We start from the raw sequence: 10,642 nt of genomic DNA, 5'->3' as shown, positions 1-10,642 counted from the left end.
GGGGGAGGGGGAGGGGGGAGGAATTTAAAAAGAAAATAAAGGCAATGGCTAAGTAAATGTAAATGTAAGTACATTCTTGACAGGGAGGAAAAAGGAAAGAATATTTCAGACATTTATTAAAACCCAACCTTTCCTGTCACAAGTTAGATCCTCATTCCACAAATGTTCTTTTTGAGTCCTACTCTGTCTTACGTCAAAGTGAGACCTTATTTAGAAACAGGCCTTTGAGGAAAGTAATAGTTAAAGGGATAGCATTAGAACAATTCATTTGTTCTTATAGAGAAAACTTGGACACGTATACTCATAGAGAAGAGATGGTCATCTATACAACCAAAGAGGGAAGACGCAAGGTTTCACAGCCATGAGCAAGATCCAACCAGAAGCCTTCACCTCACATTGCCAGCCATCAGAGATGCACGGAAATAAATTACGTGTTTACGCTGCTCAAGTCTTCGCTTTTTGCCAGAGCAGTCCTAACAAGTTAATAACCTCCTTGATGCTGAGCTCTGGGCAAATTCCCTCACAGCTGTAGGGTAGGATCAAAATTGATTTAGACTTTTCATAATCACGAATCTGAAATCATAAATCCTCCTAACACATAGTCCAGAAATCCATGGACACATGTGCAAATTACAGAGGAAGGCTGTTTTCGAGAATAGCACAGTTTATCTACATTAATAGACCCTCCAAACTGAAGCATCCAAGTCATTAAGCATAAATTGGTATATCCAAGTCCCACTGACTTGTATTTCTATTCAAGTTCCAATTTTTGTGACGGCAGGAAGATTAATTTTCTTATTTTAGAATCAATGCTGGCAAAACGGTATATCATGAGATATAAATTATAAGATGACTTTAAGCATTTTATGCAGAGTTTGGCATTATATTTAATTATGCTTAAAGATGGAAAATCTGAGTTTTATAAAACTAACCAACAATGGGTCAAATATTACGTGAAAATAAGAACAAATTTATTGGGAGAAGGTGACTGAAGCTGATGTTCAAGTCAAGACAACTTCCAAAGTCAACTTCACTGAGCATCAAAATAATCATTTATGTGAATGTTTTTCCTAAGATTTATTGGCCTTAGTTTACAAATATTTATAATGTAGATATGGAAAACTGTTTTATAATGAAGAGAAAAATGTGCAGAGAACACTTGTTATCTAAAATGGAGATGAATATTTATCTAGTAGAGGGCTAGAGGAATTTCTGCTATTCCAAGATGACAAATAAAGCCAGTAGGTCAAATATCTCCAGAAGGTTTTTTTTTTTTGTGTGTGTGTGTCTTTTTTTTTTCTCCTCCCTCCTCTGCTTCCTTAGTCATTTGTTTTGTTTTCTTTTGTTTTAATTGGTAAACTACCTACATTCACTTGTGTGGAAAATAAGACACATCAGGAAACCTGTTACTTGTAACACATCCAGAGCTAAATGAGATTATGAATGATACACAATTTGAATAGTTACATCTCGATGAATAAAAGGTCTGCCCTCCTCCATAACACATGTTGTTTTCTCAACAGTGTTCTTTTGCCATAGGATGAGAAATACAATTCAGTCTTTCAGACTATTTTTAAAATAGCACTTTAAAATGATTACAGAAGAGCAGAACTGAGCCTTTTTTTTCTAATAGAGAAGGTGTTTAACATGTAAGCTCTACTTCTCAAGATGGGGGGGGTGTTTAAATGGCTACATTAAAGATGCTTCATTAACTGTTGTGACCAACGTGAATTATCTCATGATTTTTTTTTTTAAAAAAAAAGATTTATAATGTATCAGTACAGCAAGTTACCACGCTCCTGTTTAAAGACGGACAGAGGCGCTTCCAGCAGTGTCCCTCTTCCACTCTTCCTGTCAAGTGATCAGTGGCTGAGTGCTAGTTATTGTAACTGATTCATGGACCACCAGGGAGGCAGGGAAGGTTTCATCAGTCCAGCCAGGTGAGGTGGAGGCTTCAGGCATTGAAAGGGCTCACTTAGGAGGCAATGGGTCTGGGACCTGCATCTGGAAGAGTTTGCTAAGATCTCACTCTGTGAATTGGTAGAGGAGAGCTACAGATCAGAGGGAAAGTAAAGACTGTCTTGTTGAGCACAAAGACATTAGTAAAGAAAGGGAACATCCAGGGAGCATCAAACACAGAGTGTCAGATTCTACTATTCAAAATTACTTGTACAACTTAATTTAGTTGTTATTGTGTTGCTCCAGCCACCACAACCCGACAGTGGAGATGAGATGACAACTTTGTTGAGCAGTTCTCTCCCACCCGTCCATGTGGCTTGTGAGTGTCAAACTAAGGTCACTCGGTGCCAGGGATCAAACTCAGGTCACCTGATTTGTACTTAAAGATTTTCTTTTCTTTTCTTTTTTTTAAAATTTTTTTTCTGAGCCGTCTCACTGGCCCCCAAACCATTTGTTTTCTTTTGTAAGGCATATTTAACACCAGACTAAAATTTACATAATGATGTAAAAATATCATATCCATTCCTCTTCAGGTAGCAAGCTATGCACAGTGACAGGGACAAAAGCAAACAGGGTACAAAGGGGTAAATATTTTCCTCTTGATTTTCCTGTGGCCTACATCCTTTGTGTCACGCCTTCTTCCCCTTATGGCACGGGCAAGAAAAAAGTAACACATAACAAATATGTCAACACTCTAAGTACAAAATATTATAAAGCAGGAACATTTGTGCTGGGAATACCTACTGCCAGGGTGCCAGAATCGCTGACTATTAGTGAACAAGAAAGAGCCAAATGTAGCCTAATCACACTAAATGCCATTGTGGGCGCAATCCAAGCTTTTATTTTTAAAATTTTCCATTTTCTAATTTTTATTTAACTCTCCACCAAGGCCATAAACAAAGGCAGCTCTTGCTGGCAGATGATGGACAACTGAATGAAGACACCCAACTCACCAGACAAAAATGAACAGGGAGAAAAATATAATTCATAAGCACTGAGTCATCTCTCTGCGAATAAGTCAGTTCATTTACGGTTCAGACAACAAAGGCTGGAATGCTATGTGATGAGGGGGTGGGAAAGGTTGGGGATAGTGGTAGTGATGACAGCAATAATTAAGTAACTACCCTATTGAGTGCTTACTCTGGGCCAAGCACAGTGCTAAGTCTATTATATAAACTCTTATTTATCCCTTGCAGAGAACAATATGTGATGAAAATCATAATCCTCATGTATGACTAAACTCTCATTCGGAACCAATACCTCTGCTAGGGATTATTCTCATTAATCCTCATTAAAATGATTTTACCACAATGTTATCTTTGACTTCTTAAGGTAACAGTTGTATACTCTCCCATTTACCAATAAAGCAAAAAAAAAAAAAAAAAAAGGAAGTTCAAGTCTTGTGACTATTGTTCAACAGCACTTTGGAACACTAACAGGGATTTGAATATAATTGATATGTTCTTGGTAGCCTGGGAAGTGGTGCCAATTTCTGCCAGAAGCTTAATAAGATTCCTCTTTAAAGTAAAATAGGCCCATTGTAGGAACCCTAAGAGATTCTGAGAAAAACAACTGAGTAATAACCAGGATGTGTGCCCAGCTATTTTAGAGACAGGAGATTCGAATCTAGATAAATGATAGCGATAGACAGGGAGATGTGTAGCTGAATGATAAGTAGATGATGTGTACAGAGAGACAGACAGAAGTTAGGAGACAGGTAGGAGTGAAATGGGATGAGAAGTAAGTAAATATCTGAAAAGGGGAAATGGCCTATTAATACTTTATCTCCTCCTTTGGTAAAGGGCAGTAGACTCAATGAAAAACAATTATATAACAATTTCACTGTCATTTCTTATCCCTAAAATGCAGGCTAGAAAATCCCAATAAGGAAAGTGGTCAGCCAATTTGTTTGTTCGTTTGTTTCCTTGTCTTTCCCAAACAGGGTTTCTCTGTGTAGCCAGGCTATCCAAGAACTCACTCTGTAAACCAGGTTGGCCTCCAACCAGATATCTGCCCGCCTCTGCCTCCTGCGTGCTGGGATTAAATGTGTGCATCATCACTCTTGGCTTCTTACCAGGTAAAGGTTTTTAAAGTATAATTCTATAAAACTACCATTCAAGTAGGGAAATTTTATAAAAGGTAATTTGGGTTACTGTATAGAAAATATGCATCAATATATACATAAAAGGGATGTCAAAGAGAAATAAAACCCTCACGTTGAATGAAGACTACAATCTACTAAAATAGGAAATATATTTCTTGATTATCTCAAAGCCTGGGAAACTTTCCCCATGATATTTGACATGCTCTTCACACTTAGCTGTCTTACTCAATAAGTTACTTACTGGATTGCAAGGTAGTTGCATATCGTTCCTCTTTGCTTTTATAAAATCTTTCATTCCTGTAATCTGAATTTCTTTCTGACAAAATTGCTGGAGCCATCATAGATCGCTACCATGCTTTATAAAAAGACCACGAACACACACACACAAAGAGACGAATGAAAATGCAGCTACCAAACCCTGACCAATCATGACTCAGTGCCAAAGACCTCAAGAGTAAACTTCCATTGGAAAGAAACCGCACCCGGTGGAAGATTCTTAAGGTTATTTTTGAGTGCTCTTATTAATTGTGACTCTGGGGACCTGAAGCACTTTAGCATTAGAGAGTGAAAGACAAGCAGTCAGCCTGCTGGATCATTTTACATTAGTAATGACTTATCAATGCCACTGAGAGGCAGCTCTATCCACTGGAACAGCGATGCCATCATTAAAATGCCCAGGACTATAGTGGCATACATTGATAATGAATGGGTTATCGACTTTTACTGTTTTATTTTCACTAAAACTACACTGTGAATCTATGGACTCCAGCAATTCCTGGTGCCCGAGGTCTGTGAATCAATGACATATTTGTAATAAAAGCAACTGACCCATGCATCCATTAAGAATCCGTAATGGAAATTTGTTTTAGATTATATATGTGTATGAGTGTTTCTGCAATTTAAAAATGAAATAGTCTAATGTGTGCCTGTGTTAAGAATCATTTTAACTGAGAGCACATTAAAAATCATTAATGCAAACAATGCTTTCATTTAGGCCCAAATTATTATGTGCTTATGAATAAATATTTTTCAGAAGAAATATTTATACAACTGAAATGATCTAAGTTTGAAGACTACTTCCTGTTTCATCACCTTTAACCTCACACCAGTTATTGACCAACGGTGAAATTATCTGTTTTAGCTTGCTATGAGCCAGAGAACAGATTGATGCTTTTGGGTAGAATGGCTGTTTTTGGACTGACATCTGTTTTCAAAAGTTAGTGCCTGTATTTCGATAACTCTGGAGTCGAGATAGAATACATAATTTGGGGTCATTCTTAAAGTATCTGAAGACCTAGTACAGCTGAGTTGATGTTACCACACTGTAAAACTGGAGATGAGGAAGGCATGCCCTCCCAGTGTGCTATCAGCTAGTCCTGACAGGGATCAGCATTCCTGCTGTCTCTGATCTCTTCCATTCAGCCACCATGTTCAGGTACTGTGGTCTTTCATGCTGTCTCTCCACCCATGGAGCATAGGACAAGGTCACACTCAGCTTTGTGGGCTTAGCATCCCAGCTTTACCATTAAGAAAGCTTTCCCTTCTGAAAGTGATTATCAACATCTCAGTTAGGGCAGGCCAGCCTTTGAAAAGTTATGTTACTGTTCTGGTTTAAGATCCGTTATTTTCAAGTGATCCGAAGTCTTTCCCAGCTAACACTGAACCCTAGCACCCACTTAAATCCTGGCACATTCCCCACACTTCTTGCTCATTCTACCTTGGCCAGCCTTAATCCTCCCACATTTCCTCAAATTCAATTCTGTCCCTCAGACATTTAATCCTTCTCGGCAGAAATTCCATTGCTCTAAATTCACTTTGTCATTGAGATCTTTAATGAGTAGGTGTCCAAGGGAACCTACTCTCCTTTTCCTGTCTTATTATTTTCTCTATGGCACATGTGAACAGGAGATATCTTTAACATGATTATCTTCTAAAAATCTTTTATGTATTCTTTTATGTGTTTGCATGTTCCGGCTTATCTGTATGTGCAACATGCCATGCAAGTGCCGGCAGAGGCCAGAAGAGGGCATCAGTTCACCTTGGAACTGGTATTACCACAGGATGCAAGTGTTGAAAACTGAACCCGGGTCCTCTGCCAAAGCAGCAGTAATCACAACTGCTGAACCATATCTCTAGTTCTGAATCAAATTTTCATACTTTCCTGCCCTGTCTGCTTCACAGGAACGTTTTCCACAAAGGTGTATTTTGTCTGTCGCCAGCTCCCACTCCACTAAATTATTCTCAGAATTTGGAAAACAGACTGTGAAACAAAGGCTGAATGCATATATTGCAGGCTCTGTTTTCCTAAGCACTTCTTCATATGCCTATCAGGCACATAAGGCCTGAGTTCTGCTACCATTTAGAACATCAAATATGTAATATGTAAAAGTAAACTGTCAGAGCCCCTCCTCCTTTTAGTGTAAAAGTAAGCAATAATTTTGTATTTCATAAAGGAAATACATGTATACATGTGAAGGTGTCCTCCTCTTCCCTACCTAGACATAGAGATTAGTTAGCCTCTCAGAGGCAAAATTCAGGGTCTTATTAAGTAGCCTGGATGGGCTTGTAGCTCATTAAGACCAGGGCTATACCAGCATAGTCTAAAAAGGATTCTTTTCACCATAGCACTTAGTCAACACTCACTCTCTCTCCCTCTCTATCTATCTCTCTCTCCTTTCTTCCCTCCCCAATTTATTGGTACATGCACAGGTGGTGGTAAAGAAATGAATAAGAGAACGCATAAATAAAAACAAGAACCAAACACTCCCTTGGGAGATAAAGCTTTTATAAGCAAATATATTCACTTAAAATGCAAAACTAAGCAGATTTTTGAGAAATGCCCAAGTCTGTTTCATAGTAAATGCCTGTAGCTAGTATGATATGACGCATCATTAAAGAGCTATAATTCCAAACTTGAGAAAGCTAAAAGTAGTTATTTCTTTAAAATCTTACAAATTAACATGGGTTACAAGATATTCCAAAACAAAGACTTGAAAGAAAGGCCATTGGCTTTCTTTTGGCTTTTCCCGCAACAACTCTCCCTTCCTGTGGAAGCCCTGCTCAAGCAGTAATTTAAAGAGAATTCCACATAACATTGATATGTAAATTTAGATTGCTTCAACTCAACTACTCTTCATTTGCATAAGCTAATTTAAAAATGGGCTGTTAACTCTGCTCCTGGCTTCAGAATGTGGAAGCCCCAAGATGTCAATCCTAAGAGTTAATTGAGAAGTTTAGAGAGCTTGGGCCAAGTCTACAAAACATCCTGTTGCCTAGACACTGATTGGCCTAACACTTCCACCAGGCGAGACTTTGAGAAAAGGCTAAGCACTCGAGAAAAGCATGCACAATGAAATTAGATAATTGAAACTTCTTTTCATCTGCACTTGTGATAGCAGAAGTTAAAATCATTCCTATCTCTGTATGCTGAGGTTATCTTGTAATCAATTTTCTTTGTGGGGGGTGGGGGAAGAAAGTCATACAGCTCATCCAACCATTGAGTAAGCAACGTGGGAGGCAGACTGTATTTTAATGCTAAATAGCTTAAGTTGTTTAGTTTTACTTAGTATTCTGGGAAGTATTATTTCTTTGTGAGAGAATAATTCTTACATTTTAACTCACCTAAAGAAAACTTCTCCCTCACTCCTTTGACTCAAATTATATGTGTCCAGATTGGAACAGAGTATTGAAAGTTTGCTTGTACAGATTTTCTATTTTTAAACTTTCATTGCATTTGCTCTTTGAAATTTCATCCATCTATATAGTTCCTTCTGATTATGGCCACACCTCTTGCCTCTTGTCCATCCCTCTTACAAGCCCTCTCTTCCATACAAGTCCTTTGCAGTTTCCGAGTTTGTTTAAGTTAGCATATAATGGGTTCGATGTAATTATGAGATTTTTTTCCAGCAAAGATCTCCTGTCCTCCACCTCTCCAGACCCTTCTATCCCCAATGACTCCGTAGCTTCCTCTCATCAAGAAGTCCGTCTTTCATGTCCCCTGTGTCACTTTGCCCATTTTTTATAACCTTTCTTTTCTCATCTCATTTATAAGTACAAAGATACTTATGTTCAATACAGCTCCTTTCCTTCACGTTTATATAAAATTTGATGAGAGTCTGGCTATCTCCTCGTGTGAACCATATGCTTAGGATTTCTGCTCATTTGTAAAAGTGACAGTAGTCAGCTTATAATTAACGTTTTAAGGCTTAACTTGTGCAATTAAGGAACAACCAGTAAAAGGTATTTTATATGGATCAAAATCACTTATTATCATACCTTGCTTTGATAAAAACAGGAGATTAAAAACTAATCAAAGCAGGCAGAGCCCCCAAAACATCAATTTTTAGGAGGCAGGAGTGCAGAAGGCAGCTCTAGTTTCTGGGTTTTTTGTTTGGTTGGTTTTTGTTTGTTTGTTATTTCCTAAGTCAGTGGTTCTCAGCCTTCCTAAGGCTGTGATTCCTTACATTGTGGTCACCCCTAACCATAAAATTATTTTTGTTATTATATCATAACTGTAATTTTGCTAATGTAATGAATTGTAAGGTAAATATCTGTGTTTTCCAATGATCTTAGATGACCCCAATGAAAGGGTCATTTGACCACTAAAGGGGCTTCCTAAGTAAAAGGAAACCTATGTCGGAAAGCTAAATATGAGGAACTCCATGACAGAAGGCACCTACTCACATGGTTAGGAGAACCAGACCAACCAGCTCATCCGTTGCCCTATCCACCCACAGAGGTTGGCTTACAACCAACTTTATCTTCCACTCAAGAGGAATTAGACTCCCTCTTTTGACCTGTGAAGGCACATATACTCACATGTATTTACAATGATACTCAGATATATCCACCTCAGTATAAATAAAAACTAAATATTAAAATATAAATATCAGACCTGTAATCAATGCAGACATTATGTGCATATATAGCTACCAAGTGCTACCAATGCTTTAAAACTGCCAGGCAAGCATTCAATCACCAAGCAGTTCCCTCAAGATATACTTTAAATAACTAGTTGCCAAACTCATAAGATTGGCATTGCTAAAATAATTCAATTTATCTAACAAAAAGCTCTATGTTATAGAGAGGCAACCTTCACATTTTAGAATACTATATATTAATGTATGTACAAATCTTCCAAGATTAATCATGAAGTTATAGCTCACTAAAGAAGTTGCTAAGTTGAAAATACGATTGATTATTCTAACATTCCAAACACTGGAAACACAGTATGATAAAAAAGCAACAGTGTTTGCCAGTGAGATTTAGTGGTTGATTGGAAACTGCAGGGTGCATGAACCCCAACATTGGAAGAGTGGGAACTCTTATTGCTAGACTAAAGAAAAGATCAAATGTTTGTAACCTGGAACATGATTTCTACTGAAAGCATATCATTTTGAATTGAGGTAAAGTAATAAAATTTCAATTGAACTTGTATAGACTCATATGAAAATATAAGCTATATAAAATACACATAATATGCAGCTCCATTCAAAATCCTCAACTTAGTTTTCTCAGAATATTAGTAGTTTTGTTCATACTGTAATTGCGAGCCTAGGTTTTTGTATTTGAAATTCATGCATGCCCTGAGATTTGATTCATTCTCCAGTATTTTCTCTCTGTGAATCCATGTAGTAACCTAGGCATGATTATATTTATTTGAGATTGATGTATGCAATGTTCAATCTGTGCATATTACCTTATAATTAGGGATTAAATAGTTCAAGAGGTAAGAAAAGATCATAACAAGATATCCCACATCCAATTCCTTATTTATTGCTATACAGCTTGTAGTTAGCCCAGCATGGCCCTGTTGAATTAAAAGTAATGTTCCCTAGCATCCAAGATACCCATAAATAAATACTTACAACTCTGGCTAAAATGATAAAGTTTCAATTTGAGATATTTTAATTGATCACATAACTGACTCAAAATTATATAAACGTCACTATACAGTTGGTAATACCTGATATACAAATTCATTAAAAAAATAAGCTTTAGGAATTTAAGAAATTACTATATAGTAATAAAAAGCAGATACCAGAAAACAACATTATAATCCTTTCAAACTAAAAGGAACATGGATATTTACCTTGGGGCCAGGTGTATACCTATACTATGATAAAACTTGAGCTGTTACTTGAAACGGTAAGATAGTAATATTGTAAGTAATACTTCAGGGATAATTTTAAAATGTTTTACATAAACATAACTCTGCACTTACACAAGAACAAGGACCCCATTAAACATACATGCATGCAAACACACATCACACACACACACACACACACGAGTGCACACTCCACCCATATCCAATCATCACCTCACACGACAATTCGACACTGAGAGTAAAGAACAAGAAGTCCCCAACATACAGTTTAAATGCTAAATGCTGAGATACTTCAGAATTCCCTGGTGCTGCATGCCTTTAATCCCAACACTTGGGAGGCAGAAACAGGGGGATCTCTGTGAGCTTGAGGCCAGCCTGGTATACAAGAGTTAGTTCTAGGACTGGCTCCAAAGCTACAGAGAAATCCTGTCTTGAAAAAAAAAAAAAAAAAAAAAAAAAAAAAAAAAAAA

At 37.3% G+C, this 10,642-nt stretch overlaps 1 protein-coding gene across 5 annotated transcripts in view; it reads right to left on the bottom strand.

The window, feature by feature from the left end:
• Nucleotides 1-10,642, bottom strand: part of Adgrl3 (adhesion G protein-coupled receptor L3) — a 734,036-nt gene that overhangs the window by 417,699 nt on the left and 305,695 nt on the right. The window lies entirely within an intron of this gene.

Source organism: Alexandromys fortis, unplaced genomic scaffold (assembly GCF_014885135.2).
Source record: "Alexandromys fortis isolate MF-2015 unplaced genomic scaffold, M_Fortis_MF-2015_v1.1 scaffold_0, whole genome shotgun sequence".
Lineage (NCBI taxonomy): Eukaryota > Metazoa > Chordata > Mammalia > Rodentia > Cricetidae > Alexandromys > Alexandromys fortis.
This window is presented reverse-complemented; position numbering and strand designations above follow the sequence as displayed.